General features: G+C 48.6%; 1 protein-coding gene across 2 annotated transcripts in view; it reads right to left on the bottom strand.

The window, feature by feature from the left end:
- NCOA1 (nuclear receptor coactivator 1) overlaps positions 1–25,081 on the bottom strand; it is a 406,646-nt gene that overhangs the window by 308,070 nt on the left and 73,495 nt on the right. The window lies entirely within an intron of this gene.

The following is a 25,081-nucleotide window of genomic DNA, read 5'->3' as shown; positions in this document are numbered from 1 at the left end:
GCTGGGGCAATCTTGTCAGCAGCACTTTCTTCACCCTGGCACAATATGTGTCACAACAGGCTGCTAGCAATCTTTTCATCATCACTTCCTTTGCCCTGGCACAATCGATGTGTCACAACAGGCTACTGGCAATCTTGTCAGCAGCACGTCCTTCATCCTGACACAATCTGTGTGTCACAACATGCTGCTGGCAATCTTGTCAGCAGCTCTTCCTTCACCCTGACACAATTTATATGTCACAACAGGCTGCTGGCAATCTTGTCAGCAGCTCTTCCTTCACTCCGGCGCAATCTATGTGTAACAACAGGCTGCTGGCAATCTTGTCAGGAGCACTTCCTTCACTCTGGCACAATCTATATGTCATAACAAGCTCCTGGCAATCTTGTCAGCAGCACTTTCTTCAGCCTGGCAGAATCTATGTGTTACAACAGGCTGCTGGCAATCTTGTCAGCAGTACGTCCTTCAGCCTGGCACAATCAATATGTTACAACAGGCTGCTGGCAATCTTGTCAGCAGCACTTCCTTCACCCTGGCGCAATCTATGTGTAACAACAGGCTGCTGGCAATCTTGTCAGCAGCACTTCCTTCACCCTGGCGCAATCTATGTGTAACAACAGGCTGCTGGCAATCTGGCCAGCAGCACTTCCTTCACTCTGGCACAATCTATGTGTCTCACAATGCAGCACAACACACAGTCAACATCCTGAGTGTTGGGAAGGAAAATAAAGCTTAGCAGATGTCACACCATGTAGTTTTCAGACTGAGCATTTTCTCTGACGTATGACGAGGCTTTATATATTCGGAAACTTTTAATGTGATGACTGATTGATAACGTACTGCACTGGAGCCGCCGATAACAGAACTTCCATTAAAATGGAAACTAAAGGGACCTCATTCTCATCAATAGGGTCAGTGTGTGCGGTTTGTCTCCATCATTGGATGGACATGCGTCTTTCCATTTTCTCTGCTCCTATAAAATGGAAATTCAAGTGCAAGTGTGAACACAACGTAATAAACATTTTTTATTAAAAAAATTTCTGCGAAAGAGAAACTACAAATCCCTTTATATAAAAGCTAGCTATTGCATCCGTTCTACCCCCGGGTGCCGATAATTTCGCATTGGGGCAGGACTTTGTGGGGTCTTTTTTATCTATTCCTCCGCTGGCTCTGCAGCCGACTCCATCATCCCTACGGCTGGCGCGTGCGCAGTGCTATGTTCACATTGTAGTTGACTGTTTCAATAATATGGCTCTGGGGTCAGCGCTGTTACGGGGGGCTGTCTGATAATAACTTAAAGGAGTATCAGACAGTCAGGGTCCACCGTGCAAAGACTCTGCTGCAGACTATGGCAGAGTGCAATACCTCTGTTAACTCACAGAAGGATATAATAAGTAAGTAAAGCAATTCCTCCCTTACTTGGAGGGTGTGTGGAATGATCTCTGTTAATAATCACAGAGACAAAGGCAATGTGTGCGAAATGGCACCTACCTAGGTCCGCTCTTCTAGTGGTGCAAAAGAGACGAACAGCAGCGTAAGCTGCACAAAGCTCCTACCTGCGTTCGCTCCACTAGTGTGCGAGGACACGAACCACTAGATATGGCACCTGCCTAGGTCCGCTCTTCTAGTGGTGCAAAAGAGACGAACAGCAGCGTAAGCCGCACAAAGCTCCTACCTCTGTTCGCTCCCCTAGTGTGCGAGGATACGAACAACTGCCAGACGCAGTATAAGGAACGTTACCCTAGCGGCAACGTCCACCTACGAGTCGAATCACAAGGCCCAGCCAGACCATGTGCCTCAGGCACCTGCCTATGTCCGCTCCCCTAAGAGGTAAGGATACGGACAGCAGCCGAAGCTGTAAGGTATAAGAACGCTACCCTGCCGGTAGCGCTCACCTTGCATAGACAGAGGAATGCCTAGAGGAACGTGCACAGGGCGTCTACCCTCATGCATGAACCAAGAGGACTGAGCGCCATGCGGCGTGTGTCAGGGTCTTATATAGACTCTGTGCCTCATCCAAGATGGAGGACACCAGAGCCAATCGGCTGCCAGAACGACAAGAGTGACGTCATGCTGGCCTATCACCGAGCAAGGCGTCACAAGCACATGACCAGCGACCAATCGGCATAGAAGGTGTCAGAGACATGTGACCTCGTGTCAGCGATGATGTCACCCGCACATGTGCAATGGCTCCAAGATAGGACTTAGTCTCCAGCGCTCGCAGCAACCGTAACAGTACCTCCCCCTCAAGGGCCCCCCTCCCGGCAACGCAGGTAATCAGCAACTAAGTCGGGAGCATGGACAGCCTCCTCAGGCTCCCAAGAGCGATGTTCCGGGCCGTAGCCCTCCCAATCTATCAAGAAGAACCTGCGCCCTCTAACCATCTTAGAACCAACTATGGCTCGTACCTCATAGCTAGAGCGAGAGGAATCAGAAGCAGGAGAGTGCACTTCACGAGCGTGAGGTAAAATTGCCGGCTTTAGCAGTGAAACATGGAATTTGTCATGGATCCTAAGATGGACGGGTAACTTCAATTGGTAGACTACAGGATTTACCTGTCGAAGAACCTCATAAGGACCCAGGAAGCGAGGAGCAAATTTGACAGAGCTCACTCTAAGTCTCACGTGTTTTGCAGAGAGCCACACAAAGTCCCCTGGAGAAAAGACAGGAGCCGGGCGACGAAACCGATCGGACACCGTCTTCATACGGTCCTTAGCTGCTTGGATTGACTCTTGAGTCCGATCCCAAACCTCTCTGGCATTAGTTGCCCAGTCGGCCACAAGAGGAGGAGGTGCAGCAGCGGGAAACGGTACCGGTACCCTAGGGTGTTGCCCATTATTGAGTACGAACGGTGTCTGCCCAGTGGCCTCAGCCAGCGAATTGTTAAGGGCAAATTCTGCCCAGGGTAGGAGGGAGGACCAGTTATCGTGGTTCTCAGCAACAAAGTGTCGAAGGTATATAATCATGGATTGATTGGTACGCTCAACCAAACCATTGGTCTCCGGATGGTATGCCGAAGATAGATTCAACTCAATTTGCAGAAGGCTACAAAGATCTCGCCAGAAACGGGAAGCAAATTGCGGGCCTCTATCACAAATGATACGATCTGGCATCCCGTGAAGCCTAAAGACATGCTTGAGGAATAGTTTGGCTAGTACCCTGGAAGATGGGATTCTCGATAACGGTACGAGATGAACCATCCGGGAGAAATGGTCCGTAATGACCCACACAAATCTATGTCCCTGTGAACATGGAAGATCACCCACAAAGTCCATGCCTACCACCTCCCATGGTCTATCTGGCACTGGTAAAGGATGCAAGAGCCCAGCCGGTCTCTGCCGTAATGGACGGTTGCGAGCACACGAGTAGCAGGAACCGACATATCTCTTGACGTGGCTGGCTAAGTGTGGCCACCAATACCACCTCTCCAGTAACTCTCGTGTCCGTCTAATACCAAAATGCCCACCCACCTTTGAGGTGTGGGCCCATGACAGTATATCATTCTGTCGATCAGGCGGAACAAAGGTCTTGCCCGGTGGGATTTGGTCTAACGTCACAGGCGAGAGCGTATGAAAAACCCTGGAGGGAAGGATAAGACGAGGTTCGTCAATCTCTTCCTGGGTAGAAAGCATAGAGCGAGACAGGGCGTCTGCCTTGTTATTCTTACTCCCAGACAGATAGTTGATGGAGAAGTGAAAGCGGGAGAAAAACAAGGACCAGCGGGCTTGCCGAGGATTCAGACGCTGAGCGGTTTGTAAGTACGTCAGATTCTTATGGTCTGTATAGACCTGGAAAGGATGTTTCGCTCCTTCCAGCAAGTGACGCCACTCCTCCAAGGCTAATCTCAAGGCGAGCAGTTCCCTATCCCCAATGGTATAGTTTCTCTCTGCCGGTGAAAAGGTTTTAGCAAAGAAGAAACACGGCCTTTTTCTACCTGCACCGTTCTTTTGATACAAGACCGCACCAGCACCCACTGAAGAGGCATCAACCTCTAAGAGGAAGGGCTTACTCTCATCGGGTCTTTGAAGAACGGGAGCAGTTGAAAAGTGTCTTTTTACTGCCTCAAAAGCCTGAGATGTCTCAGTAGACCAGGCTTTGGGATTAGCACCTTTCTTAGTCAAGGCCACCAAAGGGGCCACCAAAGTAGAAAAATGGGGTATGAACTGCCTGTAATAATTTATGAATCCTAAGAAGCGTTGCACCGCCTTCAAGGAATGAGGTTCGGACCATTGCAGGACAGCAGAGAGCTTCGCAGGATCCATAGCCAGGCCCTCTTGTGAGATAATGTAACCCAAAAAAGGCAATGAGGACTGCTCGAATACACATTTCTCGAGTTTAGCAAACAATGAGTGCTCCCTTAAACGGGAAAGGACACGAACGACATCCTGACGATGAGTGTCCAGATCAGGAGAAAAAATCAGGATGTCGTCCAGATACACCACTACTGAGGATAACAGTAAATCCCTGAACACATCGTTTACGAAGTCCTGAAATACTGCGGGTGCATTACATAACCCAAAAGGCATGACGAGGTATTCATAGTGACCGTCTCGGGTGTTAAAAGCGGTCTTCCATTCGTCACCCTTTCGAATTCGTACCAAGTTATACGCACCCCGCAGATCCAACTTCGTAAAAACTTGAGCTCCTCTCAGTCTGTCAAAGAGCTCCGAAATTAAAGGTAATGGGTATTTGTTCTTTATTGTGATTGCGTTGAGACCCCTGTAATCTATGCAGGGACGCAAATCACCCTCTTTCTTCCGAACAAAGAAAAACCCAGCTCCCGCGGGAGAGACAGACTTACGAATGAACCCCTTCTCTAAACTCTCTCTTATATAGGTCGACATGGCCTCCGACTCAGGTATCGACAGGGGGTAAACCCTGCCTTTAGGTGGAACCGAACCTGGGATAAGGTCTATGGCACAGTCATACGGCCTATGGGGTGGAAGAACCTCAGCACCCTGTTTGGAGAACACGTCAGCGAAATCCAGATAGGGTGTAGGTATGGGAGAGAGATCAGTAGATGCAACCGCAATGACCTTAGGTGGTAAGGGAAGGCATCGGGACTGACATTTCGAACCCCAACTAATAATGCTGTCAGACTCCCAGTCAATGTGAGGAGCATGAGTCCGAAGCCATGGAAGACCCAGAAGGATGTCGTCTATACCCTCAGGCAAAACAAGAAAAGAAATCTCCTCTATGTGACCCTGAGACAGGGAAAGGCGCAAGGGAACTGTCCTCAATGTAATGGAGTCAGACAACATAGTTCCATTAACAACACGGACAGGAATAGGCGCCTCTAACATGATAGAGGGAATATTGTGTCCCTTTACAAATCCTGAGGACACAAAAATCCCGTCAGCTCCGGAATCCACAAAAGCCATAATAGGCCATGTATTCTCAGATAACGAGAGCTGACCTGGGATACAACACGAGGGTGCAGAAGACGTCTCTAGTAACCCCCCTCTAAGGCTATGTGCGCACTAGGCGTTTTTGCCGCGTTTTTAGCGGCGTTTTTTACCGCGTTTTTGTGCTGAAAACGCAGTGACATTGCTTCCCCAGCAATGTCAATGGGTTTTCAGAAGTGCTGTCCTCACACAGCGTTTTTTTTTAGCTGCGTTTTTGTGGTGACCACAAAAACGCAGCATGTCAATTATTTCTGCGTTTTCCACTGCGTTTTTCACTCATTGAATTCAATGAGATGTTAAAAACGCAATGAATAACGCATATAGCCGCGTTTCTATGACTAAAAACGCAGCTATAAACGCAAGGGGTGGGCACTACAGTGACGTGTACAGGAAGAGGATTCCTTCTGTTGGTAAACACAGAAGCGTGAATCCTCCCGGTACCGTCACCGCCGCGTCCACCTCCCGTCCTGTGCATGTCAGCTCCGTGCGGCGCCATGTCTGGGCGGGAGGTGGAGGCAGCGGCGAAAACCAAAGTGAACAGTAGAAATAAAAAAATGTCATATACTCACCTGTCCGCAGGGTCCCGGTGCCATGCCCGCTCCCAGCTCCTCCCGGTCCCGCCGCTCTGGCTGTGTGCAGTCTCCCCGGGGCAGGACCTTGCTTGCAGGACCTGGCGCTGATCACCTGATGCAGTCACCTGACGCATCAGCTGATCGTAGTCTCGCCGGCTTTTTCGCGCCCGGCCGGCTATCAGCTGATCCTGCCGTCAGGGGACTTCATCAGCTGATTACCGGCAGCTCCGGCAGCGATCGTATAGGATCAGACTCCTGTCCAATCGATCGCTCCAGGAGCTGCCGGTAATCACCACAGCACATAAGTGAGTATTATTATTTTTTTTTTTTCTACTGATGCATCAGCTGATTGTATAACCGGCTTTTATACAATCAGCTGATGTGTGATGGGATTCAGGCACTTGATCCTGACACATCATCTGATCAGTATGCCTTCCAGCAAACCGATCAGATGATATTGGATCCTGATTGGACGGCGCGGGACCCTGACCCAGGATTACTGCGGAGGGGGGTTTATTTCAATAAAGATGGAGTCACTAATTGTGTTGTGTTTTATTTCTAATAAAAATATTTTTCTGTGTGTTGTGTTTTTTTTTTATCATTACTAGAAATTCATGGTGGCCATGTCTAATATTGGCGTGACACCATGAATTTCGGGCTTAGGGCCAGCTGATAATATACAGCTAGTCCTAACTCCATTATTACCTAGCTAGCCACCCGGCATCAGGGCAGCTAGAAGAGTTGGATACAGCGCCAGAAGATGGCGCTTCTATGAAAGCGCCATTTTCTGGGGTGGCTGCGGACTGCAATTCGCAGTGGGGGTGCCCAGAAAGCATGGGCACCCTGCACTGTGGATTCCAATCCCCAGCTGCCTAGTTGTACCCGGCTGGACTCAAAAATTAGGCGAAGCCCACGTCATTTTTTTTTTTTAATTATTTCATGAAATAATTAAAAAAAAAGGGCTTCTCTATATTTTTGGTTCCCAGCCGGGTACAAATAGGCAGCTGGGGGTTGGGGGCAGCCCGTACCTGCCTGCTGTACCCGGCTAGCATACAAAAATATGGCGAAGCCCATGTCATTTTTTTTTCTTTTTGGGCAAAAAACTGCATACAGTCCTGGATGGAGGATGCTGAGCCTTGTAGTTCTGCAGCTTCTGTCTGCTCTCCTGCATACACTAGTGAATGGAGGATGCTGAGACTTGTAGTTCTGCAGCTGCTGCCTGCTCTCCTGCATACACTAGTGAATGGAGGATGCTGAGACTTGTAGTTCTGCAGCTGCTGTCTGCTCTCCTGCATACACTAGTGAATGGAGGATGCTGAGACTTGTAGTTCTGCAGCTGCTGTCTGCTCTCCTGCATACACTAGTGAATGGAGGATGCTGAGACTTGTAGTTCTGCAGCTTCTGTCTGCTCTCCTGCATACACTAGTGAATGGAGGATGCTGAGACTTGTAGTTCTGCAGCTGCTGCCTGCTCTCCTGCATACACTAGTGAATGGAGGATGCTGAGACTTGTAGTTCTGCAGCTGCTGTCTGCTCTCCTGCATACACTAGTGAATGGAGGATGCTGAGACTTGTAGTTCTACAGCTGCTGTCTGCTCTCCTGCATACACTAGTGAATGGAGGATGCTGAGACTTGTAGTTCTGCAGCTGCTGTCTGCTCTCCTGCATACAATGAACATTTTGAAGAAGGAAATGACATCAGACCTTTTTTTTTTTTTTTTTTTTTCATCAACAATCTTTAATGGCATTGTGCACTGATTAAAAACGCAGTGAGCAAAAACGCAGCAAAAAACGCACCAAATCGCGGCAAAAACGCATGCGTTTTTGCCGCGTATTTTTAGCCGCGGGTGCGTTTTTTAGACAAAAACGCACATAAAAACGCAGCGTGAAAAAAACGCCTAGTGCGCACATAGCCTAATGGTTACTAGACCAGGGAGTTTCCCTGACGACTAGGACACTTGTTGGCATAGTGCCCAGCCTGACGACATACGTAACATATAGGAGGACCAGACTTGCGTAGTCTGGAAGACGTATGACCTAACTCCATAGGAGTGGGAGATGTTTCAGATGCTGAGGAAGATGGTAGTGGACCCTCAACAACTGGAATAGCCCGATGCTTAGGGCGTGAGGAAGAGACCTTGAGTCTACGTTCCTTATGGCGTACGTCGATCCTCGTTGCTACTGTGATCAAGTCCTCCAGAGAAGCAGGGACCTCACGAGTAGCAAGAGCATCCTTGACATAGCCTGCCAACCCTCTCCAGAAGATAGGAATCAACACCTTCTCTGGCCAATCTAGTTCTGCCACCAGAGTTCTAAAAGCAATGGCATAAGAACTAGTGGATAACGAACCCTGAGATAGATCTAACAGTCTCAGGGCCGCATCATGGGTAACCTGCGGACCCATGAATACCGCCTTAAGAGCATCAAGAAAGTCTTGATGTCTCAGAGTAACCACATCAGAGCGCTCCCATAGGGGAGTCGCCCATTCTAAGGCTTTGTCCTGAAGTAAGGAGATGATAAAGCCTACTCTGGACCTCTCCGTAGAGAAGCGAGAAGAGTTGACCTCTAGGTGTATCTGACACCGACTAATGAAACCACGACATGATCTGGCATCGCCAGAATATCTGTTTGGCAGAGCAAGTCGAGGATCATGTGCAGATGTCACCATGGTCTGAGGTTTATCCTCTATACTCTTGAGCCGTGACTCAAGTACTTGTATGTAACGGTGTAACTGCTGATATTGTTCCATAACTGCCAGACCCTTGGCTCAGTCCTAATGTTACGGGGGGCTGTCTGATAATAAAACCCAAAGGAATATCAGACAGTCAGGGTCCACCGTGCAAAGACTCTGCTGCAGACTATGGCAGAGTGCAATACCTCTGTTAACTCACAGAAGGATATAATAAGTAAGTAAAGCAATTCCTCCCTTACTTGGAGGGTGTGTGGAATGATCTCTGTTAATAATCACAGAGACAAAGGCAATGTGTGCGAAATGGCACCTACCTAGGTCCGCTCTTCTAGTGATGCAAAAGAGACGAACAGCAGCGTAAGCCGCACAAAGCTCCTACCTGCGTTCGCTCCACTAGTGTGCGAGGACACGAACCACTAGATATGGCACCTGCCTAGGTCCGCTCTTCTAGTGGTGCAAAAGAGACGAACAGCAGCGTCAGCCGCACAAAGCTCCTACCTCTGTTCGCTCCCCTAGTGTGCGAGGATACGAACAACTGCCAGAGGCAGTATAAGGAACGTTACCCTAGCGGCAACGTCCACCTACGAGTCGAATCACAAGGCCCAGCCAGACCATGTGCCTCAGGCACCTGCCTATGTCCGCTCCCCTAAGAGGTAAGGATACGGACAGCAGCCGAAGCTGTAAGGTATAAGAACGCTACCCTGCCGGTAGCGCTCACCTAGCATAGACAGAGGAATGCCTAGAGGAACGTGCACAGGGCGTCTACCCTCATGCATGAACCAAGAGGACTGAGCGCCATGCGGCGTGTGTCAAGGTCTTATATAGACTCTGTGCCTCATCCAAGATGGAGGACACCAGAGCCAATCGGCTGCCAGAACGACAAGAGTGACGTCATGCTGGCCTATCACCGAGCAAGGCGTCACAAGCACATGACCAGCGACCAATCGGCATAGAAGGTGTCAGAGACATGTGACCTCGTGTCAGCGATGATGTCACCCGCACATGTGCAATGGCTCCAAGATAGGACTTAGTCTCCAGCGCTCGCAGCAACCGTAACAAGCGCATGCACATACCGCTATCCAACTCCAGCGCCATTTTACTGAAGACAATATGTCTGTCAATGTCATCTGAAGAACTGGAGATATTCACACACACAGAGTCTTCAATAAAATAGCGCCGCCGTTGGATATAGTGAAGGAATGCCTGAATATACAGTATGTGTGTATCGGCAGATAACAGAGAGCAGCAGTGTGAGTGGTCGAAGCAAGTGACGTTAGTGAATTTGCCCCATGAGTGTATATCTATTGGCAGATAATGGAGAATAGCAGCGTGCGGTGGTTGGTGCAGATGACGTCAGTGAATTGGCCCCATATGTGTATGCGTATTGGCAGATAACAGAGAGCAGCAGAGTGCGGTGGTTTGCGCAGGTGACGTCAGTAAATTGATTGAGTGTGTGTGTATTGGCAGATAACAGAGAGCAGCAGCGTGTGGTGGTCATCGCAAGTGACGGCAGTGAATTGGCTGCTTGCGTGTGTAAGTATATCGGCAGATAACAGAGAGCAGCAGAGTGGGGTGATCAGCACAGGTGATGTCAGTGAATTGGCTGCATATGTGTATGCATATTGGCAGATAACAGAGAGCAGCAGCATACAGTGGTCGGCGCAGGTGATATCAGTAAATTGGTCGAGTGTGTGTGTATTGGCAGATAACAGAGAGCAGCAGCTTGGGGTGATTGGTGCAGGTGATGTCAGTAAATCGCCGCATGTGTGTGTGTATCAGCAGATAACAGAGAGCAGTAGCGTGCGGTGGTCATTGCAGGTGACTTCAGTGAATTGGCCGCTTGCGTGTGTAAGTATAACGGCAGATAACAGAGAGCAGCAGCGTGCGTTAGTCGGCGCAGGTGACTACAGTGAATTGGTCGAGTATGTGTATTAGCAGATAACAGAGAGCAGCAGTGTGCCCTCTTGTGGTTGGCGCAGTGACCTCGGCCGGCCCCCGCACTGCTGTACCGGCTTCAGCAGCTCGTCTGAGACACCACCGACGGCCTCTTTACACACACGACCCCGCGCAGCCTCCACAGAGACCCCGCGCAGCCTCCACAGAGACCCCGCGCAGCCTCCACAGAGACCCCGCGCAGCCTCCACAGAGACCCCGCGCAGCCTCCACAGAGACCCCGCGCAGCCTCCACAGAGACCCCGCGCAGCCTCCACAGAGACCCCGCGCAGCCTCCACAGAGACCCCGCGCAGCCTCCACAGAGACCCCGCGCAGCCTCCACAGAGACCCCGCGCTCAGCGTTATATATTGAAGAGCAACCAAAGCTCAGCTTTCACTTTATCTCAGCAACTTCAAAGCTGAAACCTGGACTCTTGTTGCTATAGGCAATGGGGCAGGTCTCTTGTGCACTGCTGAAGCCAATCAGCAGCTGGGGGCGTGTCTTCTTGCTATGCTGAAGCCAATAAGTAGCTGAGGGCATGTCCACTCACCATGCTGAAGCCAATAAGTAGCTGGGGGCGTGTCCTGTTGCTATGCTGAAGCCAATCAGCAGCTGGGGGCGTGCCCTCTTGCCATGCTGAAGCCAATAAGTAGCTGTGGGGCGTGTCCTCTTGCTATGCTGGTCAATAAGTAGCTGGGGTGTGTCCTGTTGCTATACTGAAGCCAATAAGTAGCTGGGGGGCGTGTCCTCTTGCCATGCTGAAGCCAATAAGTAGCTGGGGGGCGTGTCCTCTTGCCATGCTGAAGCCAATAAGTAGCTGGGGGGGCGTGTCCTCTTGCTATGCTGAAGCAAATAAGTAGTTAGGGGAGTGTCCTCTTGCCATGCTGAAGCGAATAAGTAGCTGGGGGGCGTGTCCTCTTGCCATGCTGAAACCAATAAGTAGCTGGGGGCGTGTCCTCTTGTCATGCTGAAGCCAATAAGTAGCTGGGGGCGTGTCCTCTTGCCATGCTGAAACCAATAAGTAGCTGGGGGCGTGTCCTCTTGCCATGCTGAAGCCAATAAGTAGCTGGGGGCGTGTCCTCTTGCCATGCTGAAACCAATAAGTAGCTGGGGGCGTGTCCTCTTGCCATGCTGAAACCAATAAGTAGCTGGGGGCGTGTCCTCTTGCCATGCTGAAACCAATAAGTAGCTGGGGGCGTGTCCTCTTGCTATGCTAAAGCCAATAAGTAGCTGGGGGCATGTCCTCTTGCTATGCTAAAGCCAATAAGTAGCTGGGGGCGTGTACTCTTGCTATGCTGAAACCAATAAGTAGCTGGGGGCGTGTCCTCTTGCCATGCTGAAGCCAATAAGTAACTGGGGGCGTGTCTTCTTGCTATGCTGAAGCCAATAAGTAGCTGGGGGCGTGTCCTCTTGCCATGCTGAAGCCAATCAAGTATAATCTCTCTATCTGTAGAGATGCCCAGACGGATTGCAAGAAAAGGGAGGGAGGATCTTTGTCTCTGTGTCTGTCAAACTACATATAATCCGCCCTCAAAAAAAAAAAGAAAAAAAAAAAAAAAAAAAAAAAAAAAAAGAGATCAGCTTTCATTTCAGGGCAGATGAGACATTGTGAGGGAGAATTTAAAGAAAAAGGAGTTTCCAGCACCTATAGGGCTGGCAGAATTATATAAGAGAACTGCCCATTAAAAAAGAAAAAAAGAAAAAAAAAAAACACCATGGGAATCTGGATAGTTCCAAAAGTACCTTGTGGTCTCTTGTTTAGTACGCAGGATTCACTGACTTGTAACATTTTCCCTATAGAAGTCAAATATTTTTTTCAAAATCTGTAAATTTTGCCCCTCTTTCTTTTGCCGCCCTAGGCACTTGCCTGTCACCAGGGATAAATATCTCTGGACGCACGCACTTGTACGGAGTACAGGGATGGTTCCAGATGATACATTTTTCATTTTTATTGCGATCACTTGTGATACATTAGGTGCCATTAGTGGATTCAGTAATCCTTGACTACTCTTAGAGGGTCAGCAGGTAACAGGAGCGAGGATAGTAATGCTTCACCGTCATTCATCCTCTCTGCAGCCTCCAAGAAAAAAATCCATTCAATTTCCACCTTCTTATCCATTTACAAAATAAAACACATTAATATTCACCTTCTGGCAATAAAAACGTGTTTGGCTTAACATGTGCGATTCAGTCTGGAAGGAAGAAGACTGCGGATAGCAAGACTCCAGCTGGAAGTGCGAGGCCTAATCTCCCCCACCACCCATCACATGGCTGCACGGGAAGTAACTAGTCAGAAAGCTGATCGACTGGGGGTTACTGCCTTAAAGGGAAAGTATCCACAGAAAATTACAGGAATCCCCACTCACTAAAGCTGATGTCACAGCTCACCTCCTCCTCCTGTACAGTGACTGATAACACCTCTATATACAGTAGATAACACACTATCCACTATTCACAATAGGTGATATCACAGCTCACCTCCTCCTCCTGTGCAATGACTGATAACACAGGATCCACCATTCACAATAGGTGATGTCACAGCTCACCTCTTCCTCCTACTGTACAGTGACTGATAACACCTCTATATACAGTAGATAACAGAGGATTCACCCAGTGATTCCAGATTCCGGAGAAGGCTCCAGTGATTCCAAAAAAGACCTAAGGGATTCCAGATTCTGGAAAAGACTTCCAGTGATTCCAGATTCCGGACAAGACCCCAGTGATTCCAGATTCCGGACAAGACCCCAGTGATTCCAGATTCCGGACAAGACCCCAGTGATTCCAGATTCCGGACAAGACCCCAGTGATTCCAGAAAAGACCCCAGTGATTCCAGATTCCGGACAAGACCCAAGTGTCACTTAGTTGACAACGGTGACGGACAGAAGTGACGCTGACGCTTCCGGGGTTGGGGAATTTGGAGTAACCATTATTCAAGAATAGAAGCAGAATCATAACCTGTACATAGCGGTGTGTATACATTCTGTGTAACCACACTGTGATATTCCTTATTGTTACATAATCTGTGTCACTGCAGCACCCGCCGCTCCCTGACCTCCAGCCTGAGGCACATTTCCAATTAATTGTGTTAAGTAAATAAATCGTTCTCGATCCAATCATCACTGCCTCCTCATTGTCTGCGCTGCTGCATTCTCACACCTGTTTACAGTGTCACACATGATGGAGATTAGATACGTGCCACTGGGTGCTGTATCACGTATGATGGGGATTAGATACACGGCTCTGCGGGCTGTATCACACATCATGAGGATTAGATGCCTGGCTCTGCGGGCTGTATCACACATCATGAGGATTAGATGCCTGGCTCTGCTGGCTGTATCACACATCATGGGGATTAGATGCCTGGCTCTGCGGGCTGTATCACACATCATGAGGATTAGATGCCTGGCTCTGCGGGCTGTATCACACATCATGGGGATTGGGATACATGGCTCTGCTGGCTGTATCACACATAATGGGGATTGGGATACATGGCTCTGCGTGCTGTATCACATATGATGGGGATTGGGATACATGGCTCTGCGTGCTGTATCACATATGATGGGGATTGGGATACATGGCTCTGCTGGCTGTATCACACATCATGGGGATTGGGATACATGGCTCTGCGTGCTGTATCACATATGATGGGGATTGGGATACATGGCTCTGCTGGCTGTATCACACATCATGGGGATTGGGATACATGGCTCTGCGTGCTGTATCACATATGATGGGGATTGGGATACATGGCTCTGCGTGCTGTATCACATATGATGGGGATTGGGATACATGGCTCTGCTGGCTGTATCACACATCATGGGGATTGGGATACATGGCTCTGCGTGCTGTATCACATATGATGGGGATTGGGATACATGGCTCTGCTGGCTGTATCACACATCATGGGGATAAGGTGCCAGATACATGGAACTGCAGGTTGTATTACACATGATGGGCTTAGATACGAGGCTCTGCTATGTCACAGCCTCTCTCAGATGTCTGTAATGCAGGGACGTCTGCATGAGGCATTACACTGACATAGCAGAGCCGAGTCAGTGATTACTCTGCTGTGTTGTGAACACTGCAGTGACAGTGGGGGTCGGCAGCCTGATATTGCACTACTAATCCCAGGATACCGAGCTGTTCTCACCCCTGGAAGAAGTCACTGTCTCGATCCTGGTTTTACCGGTCAGAGCAGCCCGGCCTCTGAGATCCCCGCAGCCCGGCCTCTGAGATCCCCGCAGCCCGGCCTCTGAGATCCCCGCAGCCCGGCCTCTGAGATCCCCGCAGCCCGGCCTCTGAGATCCCCGCAGCCCGGCCTCTGAGATCCCCGCAGCCCGGCCTCTGAGATCCCCGCAGCCCGGCCTCTGAGATCCCCGCAGCCCGGCCTCTGAGATCCCCGCAGCCCGGCCTCTGAGATCCCCGCAGCCCGGCCTCTGAGATCCCCGCAGCCCGGCCTCTGAGATCCCCGCAGCCCGGCCTCTGAGATCCCCGCAGCCCGGCCTCTGAGATCCCCGCAGCCCGGCCTCTGAGATCCCCGCAGCCCGGCCTCTGAGATTCCCGCAGCCCGGCCTCTGAGATCCCCGCAGCCCGGCCTCCGAGCCCCGCAGCCCGGCCTCCGAGCCCCGCCTCTGATCTTTAATTTGTATTTTTTTAGTTATTTTTTCTTGACCCTTTTTCCCTCTTGTGCATTCCTTAAATTAGCAAAGACAATGCATCAATTTTGTAAGTGTCTTTATTGAACATTTTATAACTTTATAAAAAAGATTCTATTGGATGAATTAATTTGATATTTTCTTTCCCCCCCTTTGTCAGGAGAGACGACAGTCACGCGGGGTTGGAAGCGCGGTGAATTCGGGTTTTAGATGGGATTTGTGAGGTCAAAGATGGAACATTTTTGTCGCTTCGGTCATTCCTGCACTTCGGGGCGATTTCTGGTCTGACAAGTCGAATAAAATGTAAACAATGAATATAAACGATCCGTCCTAAAATCTTAAAAATGTAGAAAGTTATGTAACAATGCAGGTAAGAGAAAACAGAGCAAAAATAGAGGACGGCTGAAAGATACGAGGTGAGGAGACTCAACCCGACCACCACTGAGCAAGACACAGAAGTACAAGGTGTTCAGTGCTCAGAGACACGGCCGAGGTGAGGAGGCTGAGCCCGACCACCACTGAGCAAGACACAGAAGTACAAGGTGTTCAGTGCTCAGAGACACGGCCGAGGTGAGGAGGCTGAGCCCGACCACCACTGAGCAAGACACAGGAGTACAAGGTGTTCAGTGCTCAGAGACACGGCCGAGGTGAGGAGGCTGAGCCCGACCACCACTGAGCAAGACACAGAAGAACAAGGTGTTCAGTGCTCAGAGACACGGCCGAGGTGAGGAGGCTGAACCCAACCACCACTGAGCAAGACACAGAAGTACAAGGTGTTCAGTGCTCAGAGACACGGCCGAGGTGAGGAGGCTGAACCTGACCACCACTGAGCAAGACACAGAAGTACAAGGTGTTCAGTGCTCAGAGACATGGCCGAGGTGAGGAGGCTGAACCCGACCACCACTGAGCAAGACACAGAAGTACAAGGTGTTCAGTGCTCAGAGACACGGCCGAGGTGAGGAGGCTGAGCCCGACCACCACTGAGCAAGACACAGAAGAACAAGGTGTTCAGTGCTCAGAGACACGGCCGAGGTGAGGAGGCTGAACCCAACCACCACTGAGCAAGACACAGAAGTACAAGGTGTTCAGTGCTCAGAGACACGGCCGAGGTGAGGAGGCTGAACCTGACCACCACTGAGCAAGACACAGAAGTACAAGGTGTTCAGTGCTCAGAGACATGGCCGAGGTGAGGAGGCTGAACCTGACCACCACTGAGCAAGACACAGAAGTACAAGGTGTTCAGTGCTCAGAGACACGGCCGAGGTGAGGAGGCTGAACCTGACCACCACTGAGCAAGACACAGAAGAACAAGGTGTTCAGTGCTCAGAGACACGGCCGAGGTGAGGAGACTGAACCCGACCACCACTGAGCAAGACACAGAAGTACAAGGTGTTCAGTGCTCAGAGACACAGCCGAGGTGAGGAGGCTGAACCCGACCACCACTGAGCAAGACACAGAAGTACAAGGTGTTCAGTGCTCAGAGACACAGCCGAGGTGAGGAGGCTGAACCCGACCACCACTGAGCAAGACACAGAAGTACAAGGTGTTCAGTGCTCAGAGACACGGCCGAGGTGAGGAGGCTGAACCCGACCACCACTGAGCAAGACACAGAAGTACAAGGTGTTCAGTGCTCAGAGACACGGCCGAGGGGAGGAGGCTGATCCCAACCACCACTGAGCAAGACACAGAAGTACAAGGTGTTCAGTGCTCAGAGACACAGCCGAGGTGAGGAGGCTGAGCCCAACCACCACTGAGCAAGACACAGAAGTACAAGGTGTTCAGTGCTCAGAGACACGGCCGAGGGGAGGAGACTGAACCTGACCACCACTGAGCAAGACACAGGAGTACAAGGTGTTCAGTGCTCAGAGACACAGCCGAGGTGAGGAGACTGAACCTGACCACCACTGAGCAAGACACAGAAGTACAAGGTGTTCAGTGCTCAGAGACACAGCTGTGGTGAGGAGGCTGAACCCGACCACCACTGAGCAAGACACAGAAGAACAAGGTGTTCAGTGCTCAGAGACACGGCCGAGGTGAGGAGGCTGAACCTGACCACCACTGAGCAAGACACAGAAGTACAAGGTGTTCAGTGCTCAGAGACACGGCTGAGGTGAGGAGGCTGAACCAGACCACCACTGAGCAAGACACAGAAGTACAAGGTGTTCAGTGCTCAGAGACACGGCTGAGGTGAGGAGGCTGAACCAGACCACCACTGAGCAAGACACAGAAGTACAAGGTGTTCAGTGCTCAGAGACACGGCCGAGGTGAGGAGGCTGAACCCGACCACCACTGAGCAAGACACAGAAGTGCAAGGTGTTCAGTGCTCAGAGACACGGCCGAGGGGAGGAGACTGAACCTGACCACCACTGAGCAAGACACAGGAGTACAAGGTGTTCAGTGCTCAGAGACACGGCCGAGGTGAGGAGACTGATCCCAACCACCACTGAGCAAGACACAGAAGTACAAGGTGTTCAGTGCTCAGAGACACAGCCGAGGTGAGGAGGCTGAACCCGACCACCACTGAGCAAGACACAGAACTACAAGGTGTTCAGTGCTCAGAGACACGGCCGAGGTGAGGAGGCTGAGCCTGACCACCACTGAGCAAGACACAGAAGTACAAGGTGTTCAGTGCTCAGAGACACGGCTGAGGTGAGGAGGCTGAACCAGACCACCACTGAGCAAGACACAGAACTACAAGGTGTTCAGTGCTCAGAGACACGGCCGAGGTGAGGAGACTGAACCTGACCACCACTGAGCAAGACACAGAAGTACAAGGTGTTCAGTGCTCAGAGACACGGCTGAGGTGAGGAGGCTGAACCAGACCACCACTGAGCAAGACACAGAAGTACAAGGTGTTCAGTGCTCAGAGACACGGCCGAGGTGAGGAGGCTGAACCCGACCACCACTGAGCAAGACACAGAAGTACAAGGTGTTCAGTGCTCAGAGACACGGCCGAGGTGAGGAAAGTGAACCTGACCACCACTGAGCAAGACACAGAAGTACAAGGTGTTCAGTGCTCAGAGACACGGCCGAGGTGAGGAGGCTGAACCCGACCACCACTGAGCAAGACACAGAAGTACAAGGTGTTCAGTGCTCAGAGACACGGCCGAGGTGAGGAGGCTAAGGGCGGCTTTGCACATTGCGACATCACACGTGCGATGTCGGTGGGGTCAAATCGAAAGTGATGCACAATCCGGCGTCACTTTCGACATCGTACTGTGTAAATGATAGATGATACGATGAACGAGCGCAAAAACGTCGTTATCGTATCATCGTTGCATTCACCGACATTTCCATAATGCCGGTGCAGCGACAGGTACGATGTTGTTCCTCGTTCCTGCGGCAGCATACATCGCTGTGTGTGAAGCCGCAGGAGCGAGGAACATCTCCTTACCTACCACCGGCGGCTCTATGGAAGGAAGGAGGTGGGCGGGATGTTTACATCCTGCTCATCTCCGCCCCTCCGCCGCTATTGGCCACCTGCCGTGTGATGTCGCTAAGACGCCGCACGACCCGCCCCCTTAGGAAGGAGGCGGGTCGCCGGCCAGAGCGATGGTCGCAGGGCAGGTGAGTGCATGTGAAGCTGGCGTAGCGATAATTTTCGCTACAGCAGCTATCACATGATATCGTACCTGCGACGGGGGCGGGGACTATCGCGTGCGACATCGCAGCATCGGCTTGCGATGTCGCAACGTGCAAAGCCTGCCCAAAACTGAGCACCACTGAGCAAAACGCAGAAGAGAAAGGTGTTCAGTGCTCAGAGACACGGCCGAGGTGAGGAAAGTGAACCCGACTACCACTGAGCAAGACACAGAAGTACAAGGTAGCTCCATTGTGGCATAGATGTCTCTACTACAACGTGGCAGGAAAGACCTTAGTCTTTCTTAGGAGATATTCTGCTAAGAAAAAGAAAACCGCACTGTTACTTTGTTAAATATTCAGGTCTAACCTTTTGGACTGACGACAGTTCTGGAGTTGTTCCATAATAAAATGAATAATCAAAAATTCAAATTTCCTAATAACTCTGCACACAGTGTATATATATACAGTTAGGTCCAGAAATATTTGGACAGTGACACAATTTTCGCGAGTTGGGCTCTGCATGCCACCACATTGGATTTGAAATGAAACCTCTACAACACAATTTAAGTGCAGATTGTAACGTTTAATTTGAAGGTTTGAACAAAAATATCTGATAGAAATTGTAGGAATTGTCACATTTCTTTACAAACAGTACACATTTTAGGAGGTCAAAAGTAATTGGACAAATAAACCAAACCCAAACAAAATATTTTTATTTTCAATATTTTGTTGCGAATCCTTTGGAGGCAATCACTGCCTTAAGTCTGGAACCAATGGACATCACCAAACGCTGGGTTTCCTCCTTCTTAATGCTTTGCCAGGCCTTTACAGCCGCAGCCTTCAGGTCTTGCTTGTTTGTGGGTCTTTCCGTCTTAAGTCTGGATTTGAGCAAGTGAAATGCATGCTCAATTGGGTTAAGATCTGGTGATTGACTTGGCCATTGCAGAATGTTCCACTCTTTTGCACTCATGAACTCCTGGGTAGCTTTGGCTGTATGCTTGGGGTCATTGTCCATCTGTACTATGAAGCGCCGTCCAATCAACTTTGCGGCATTTGGCTGAATCTGGGCTGAAAGTATATCCCGGTACACTTCAGAATTCATCCGGCTACTCTTGTCTGCTGTTATGTCATCAATAAACACAAGTGACCCAGTGCCATTGAAAGCCATGCATGCCCATGCCATCACGTTGCCTCCACCATGTTTTACAGAGGATGTGGTGTGCCTTGGATCATGTGCCGTTCCCTTTCTTCTCCAAACTTTTTTATTCCCATCATTCTGGTACAGGTTGATCTTGGTCTCATCTGTCCATAGAATACTTTTCCAGAACTGAGCTGGCTTCATGAGGTGTTTTTCAGCAAATGTAACTCTGGCCTGTCTATTTTTGGAATTGATGAATGGTTTGCATCTAGATGTGAACCCTTTGTATTTACTTTAATGGAGTCTTTTCTTTACTGTTGACTTAGAGACAGATACACCTACTTCACTGAGAGTGTTCTGGACTTCAGTTGATGTTGTGAACAGGTTCTTCTTCACCAAAGAAAGTATGCGGCGATCATCCACCACTGTTGTCATCTGTGGACGCCCAGGCCTTTTTGAGTTCCCAAGCTCACCAGTCAATTCTTTTTTTCTCAGAATGTACCCGACTGTTGATTTTGCTACTCCAAGCATGTCTGCTATCTCTCTGAGGGATTTTTTTCTTTCTCAGGATGTTCTGCTTCACCTCAATTGAGAGTTCCTTAGACCGCATGTTGTCTGGTCACAGCAACAGCTTCCAAATGCAAAACCACACACCTGTAATCAACCCCAGACCTTTTAACTACTTCATTGATTACAGGTTAACGAGGGAGATGCCTTCAGAGTTAATTGCAGCCCTTAGAGTCCCTTGTCCAATTACTTTTGGTCCCTTGAAAAAGAGGAGGCTATGCATTACAGAGCTATGATTCCTAAACCCTTTCTCCGATTTGGATGTGAAAACTCTCATATTGCAGCTGGGAGTGTGCACTTTCAGCCCATATTATATATAGAATTGTATTTCTGAACATGTTTTTGTAAACAGCTAAAATAACAAAACTTGTGTCACTGTCCAAATATTTCTGGACCTAACTGTATATATATATATACACATACAAACATATACATAAAGACTTATGATGTGTAAAATATCAATCACTTCCTTTTCCCCCTTTGAAAATAAAAGACATTTTAGGCTATGTCCGCACTTTGCTTTTTACCTGCTTTTTTGCTGCTTTTTCAACTGCAGCGTTTAATGCCAAAATGGTTGTGTTCTGCTTTTCAAGCATAATCTATGGGAATTTGGGTTTCTTGTCCGCACTATGTTGTTCAAACTGCAGCCTTTTTGTGGCAGAACTTTGGTCAAAAACTCAGCTTTGCAGTGCAAAACCCAAATGGCAAAAACAACTGACATGTGAATTGTTTTTGCCATTTGGGTTTTGCACTGCAAAGCTGAGTTTTTGACCAAAGTTCTGCAACAAAAAGGCAGCAGTTTGAACTGCATAGTGCGGACAAGAAGCCCAAATTCCCATAGATTATGCTTGAAAAGCAGAACACAACCATTTTGGCATTAAACGCTGCAGTTGAAAAAGCAGCAAAAAAGCAGGTAAAAAGCAACATGCGGACATAGCCTAAAAAATATATTATTGTGTAATAGCAGAAACGTAGTTAATATCAACCTTAATATTTCAAAATGTAAACCAGCAAGGTCTTAAATCACGTAAATCTCCTAGGAGACACTAGTATAAAACTTAATATTTAATATGTTAATTAAAAAGTGAACAGGGTCACTGAAAAACGTGACCTACTAAACACAAAAACAACAAATACATATATGGTGTTAGATCACAGCCCCACACGTATTATCAAAAAGGGGTGTACTAGCACACCATCACACTCGGTACCAATGTCAGGCCATTCGAGAATCAACACCAATGTATATGACACATTTATATGTCCATATGAGTATCATGGACATGGAAACCTAAGAAATAACCCCTTGTTTAACTATCCTAGGAACTGACCACCTAATATAGGGGTACCCAGAAATAGAAGGGGAACAGGTTTCACTCGAAGTAGCGGGCTATATTAATGCAGCAAACCTGGAACTCGACTGTCATAGATCGAGTATACTTGCTTCCTTGATTTGTCAATGCATTTTTTGGGTGAAAACTTCCATCAATGTACACATAACTTCCGACGCGTTTCATTAATAATCCTCAGGGAAGTCAAAAATCCAAACCAGAGGGTAATACCACCGTCATAAGGGCAAGCATCCCCGGTGGAACCCCAGTGCTGGACTGAAAATGAAATAAAAGTAGCCATAAGTCCACCCTTCTAAATATATCAATGTATCAAAAAAGAACCCAAACAGGGCACTCACCCAAGAAACAGGTTCTATAAGTCCTTGTGCTAGGCCACATCAATTGCCCATCTATGAACGCACACTAGAACAAATAAGGCTCTATTAAACCACCGCTCATTGCAGAATCATAGGGGAAAAGGTCCCGAAATCAGGAGCACTCACCAAAGCACGTCCTCCACATGTATTCTGTTCAGAAATGTGCCGCGCTGCCGGCCTCATGGGCCGCGCCATCTTATATCACGCGCGCATGCGCAGCACACCCCATTCAATGGTATGACGCACGAACCGGAACCACCCGAAACCGGAAGTTAACGCGTCATCATTATCCGCCGCCCACATGATCACATGATGTCGGCCGCCCATCCGGTGACGCTAAATCCGGAAAATGGAACGCAAGCTAGGTAAACATCATAAAATCGCGTCATTACCTTACTCACGCTTGCGCTCCAATCCTAAACAACACTAGCAGTGAACGAGAACAAGCTCCATTCATAACGTTTCAAGTTCATCACAGGCAGAATGCAACACCCCTCAGATAAAAACACACCACTAACCCACCGTGATGTTAAGGCAAAAGACACTCCCTCTACAGGAATCGATCAGAGTAACCCCACTATCACATAGTCGGAGAATTTTGGATTTACACACTAGGTACCATGGCCCCAAATGGCCTTAATGAGCAACTATCTTTTACCCCCTTTTTAGGTGCACCCTAGCGTATAGGGGTAGTGTAGGAGGGCCAGTCGACGGTGAGTGGGGGCGCCATGGGAGTGGGTATTATTTATGGTGCCGACCTCTGCAGTAAGGTAGGGAGAGTTTCCAAAGAGTGAGGGTTAGATGTAGTGCGCACCTAGTTTCTTGGTTTTTCCTCCCTTTCTTTCTCCTGTTCTAGTTTGAGGATTCTTTGTGGAGTGGTTTGTAGTTCTTTCAGGGGGTTTTTGCTCTAGTCCTTCTGGATTGATATTGGTGGTCTGCCCTCTTTCTAGTTCTTTTTGATGGTGCTTTGTGTGTTTAGGGGCCATCTTTATGATGGGACATAGCCTGTAATATTCTCCGACTATGTGATAGTGGGGTTACTCTGATCGATTCCTGTAGAGGGAGTGTCTTTTGCCTTAACATCACGGTGGGTTAGTGGTGTGTTTTTATCTGAGGGGTGTTGCATTCTGCCTGTGATGAACTTGAAACGTTATGAATGGAGCTTGTTCTCGTTCACTGCTAGTGTTGTTTAGGATTGGAGCGCAAGCGTGAGTAAGGTAATGACGCGATTTTATGATGTTTACCTAGCTTGCGTTCCATTTTCCGGATTTAGCGTCACCGGATAGGCGGCCGACATCATGTGATGATGTGGGCGGCGGATAATGATGACGCGTTAACTTCCGGTTTCGGGTGGTTCCGGTTCGTGCGTCATACCATTGAATGGGGTGTGCTGCGCATGCGCGCGTGATATAAGATGGCGCGGCCCATGAGGCCGGCAGCGCGGCACATTTCTGAACAGAATACATGTGGAGGACGTGCTTTGGTGAGTGCTCCTGATTTCGGGACCTTTTCCCCTATGATTCTGCAATGAGCGGTGGTTTAATAGAGTCTTATTTGTTCTAGTGTGCGTTCATAGATGGGCAATTGATGTGGCCTAGCACAAGGACTTCTAGAACCTGTTTCTTGGGTGAGTGCCCTGTTTGGGTTCTTTTTTGATACATTGATATATTTAGAAGGGTGGACTTATGGCTACTTTTATTTCATTTTCAGTCCAGCACTGGGGTTCCACCGGGGATGCTTGCCCTTATGACGGTGGTATTACCCTCTGGTTTGGATTATTGACTTCCCTGAGGATTATTAATGAAACGCGTCGGAAGTTATGTGTACATTGATGGAAGTTTTCACCCAAAAAATGCATTGACAAATCAAGGAAGCAAGTATACTCGATCTATGACAGTCGAGTTCCAGGTTTGCTGCATTAATATAGCCCGCTACTTCGAGTGAAACCTGTTCCCCTTCTATTTCTGGGTACCCCTATATTAGGTGGTCAGTTCCTAGGATAGTTAAACAAGGGGTTATTTCTTAGGTTTCCATGTCCATGATACTCATATGGACATATAAATGGGTCATATACATTGGTGTTGATTCTCGAATGGCCTGACATTGGTACCGAGTGTGATGGTGTGCTAGTACACCCCTTTTTGATAATACGTGGGGGGCTGTGATCTAACACCATATATGTATTTGTTGTTTTTGTGTTTAGTAGGTCACGTTTTTCAGTGACCCTGTTCACTTTTTAATTAACATATTAAATATTAAGTTTTATACTAGTGTCTCCTGGGAGATTTACGTGATTTAAGACCTTGCTGGTTTACATTAAAAAATATATTACCTGTAAGATACACGGAAAGAAATGCCAAAAGATGCCAAAAAATAAGTCATTTAAGCATTGATTGCTTTTTGCTGCATTTTTTTTTTTTGACATTTCATCTTTTTTTTTTTTTTTGTTTTACATCATTTTTTATTCTATGAGTTGAACAATTTTATTTTAATTGATAGGAAAAAAAAAAAAAATTATTAACAGTGAATTAAATTGTCGTATTTCCTGGAAAGAGGGCACATGAGCAGCATTTTGGCCAATGAGACCCTCGTTTACACATTTCCAAATGATGCCTGTTCAGCCCTGGTCTTTATGGAGAGCTGCCGGAGCCAGTAGCCATCATCATGAGAAGACTTCATCCTGCCCGATTTCCCAATGAGGCGCATTGTATGGGGCCAGTATTCTCCCCGTGTTATAGAATACAGAATTGCCTTCATGTTAGAATACACACTGTGACGGGGTGTACAGCAGAGCAAGGAGAGACAACAGGCCGAGGAACGATCCAACAGGTTTA

This window comes from Anomaloglossus baeobatrachus, chromosome 3 (genome assembly GCF_048569485.1).
Source record: "Anomaloglossus baeobatrachus isolate aAnoBae1 chromosome 3, aAnoBae1.hap1, whole genome shotgun sequence".
NCBI lineage: Eukaryota > Metazoa > Chordata > Amphibia > Anura > Aromobatidae > Anomaloglossus > Anomaloglossus baeobatrachus.
This window is presented reverse-complemented; position numbering and strand designations above follow the sequence as displayed.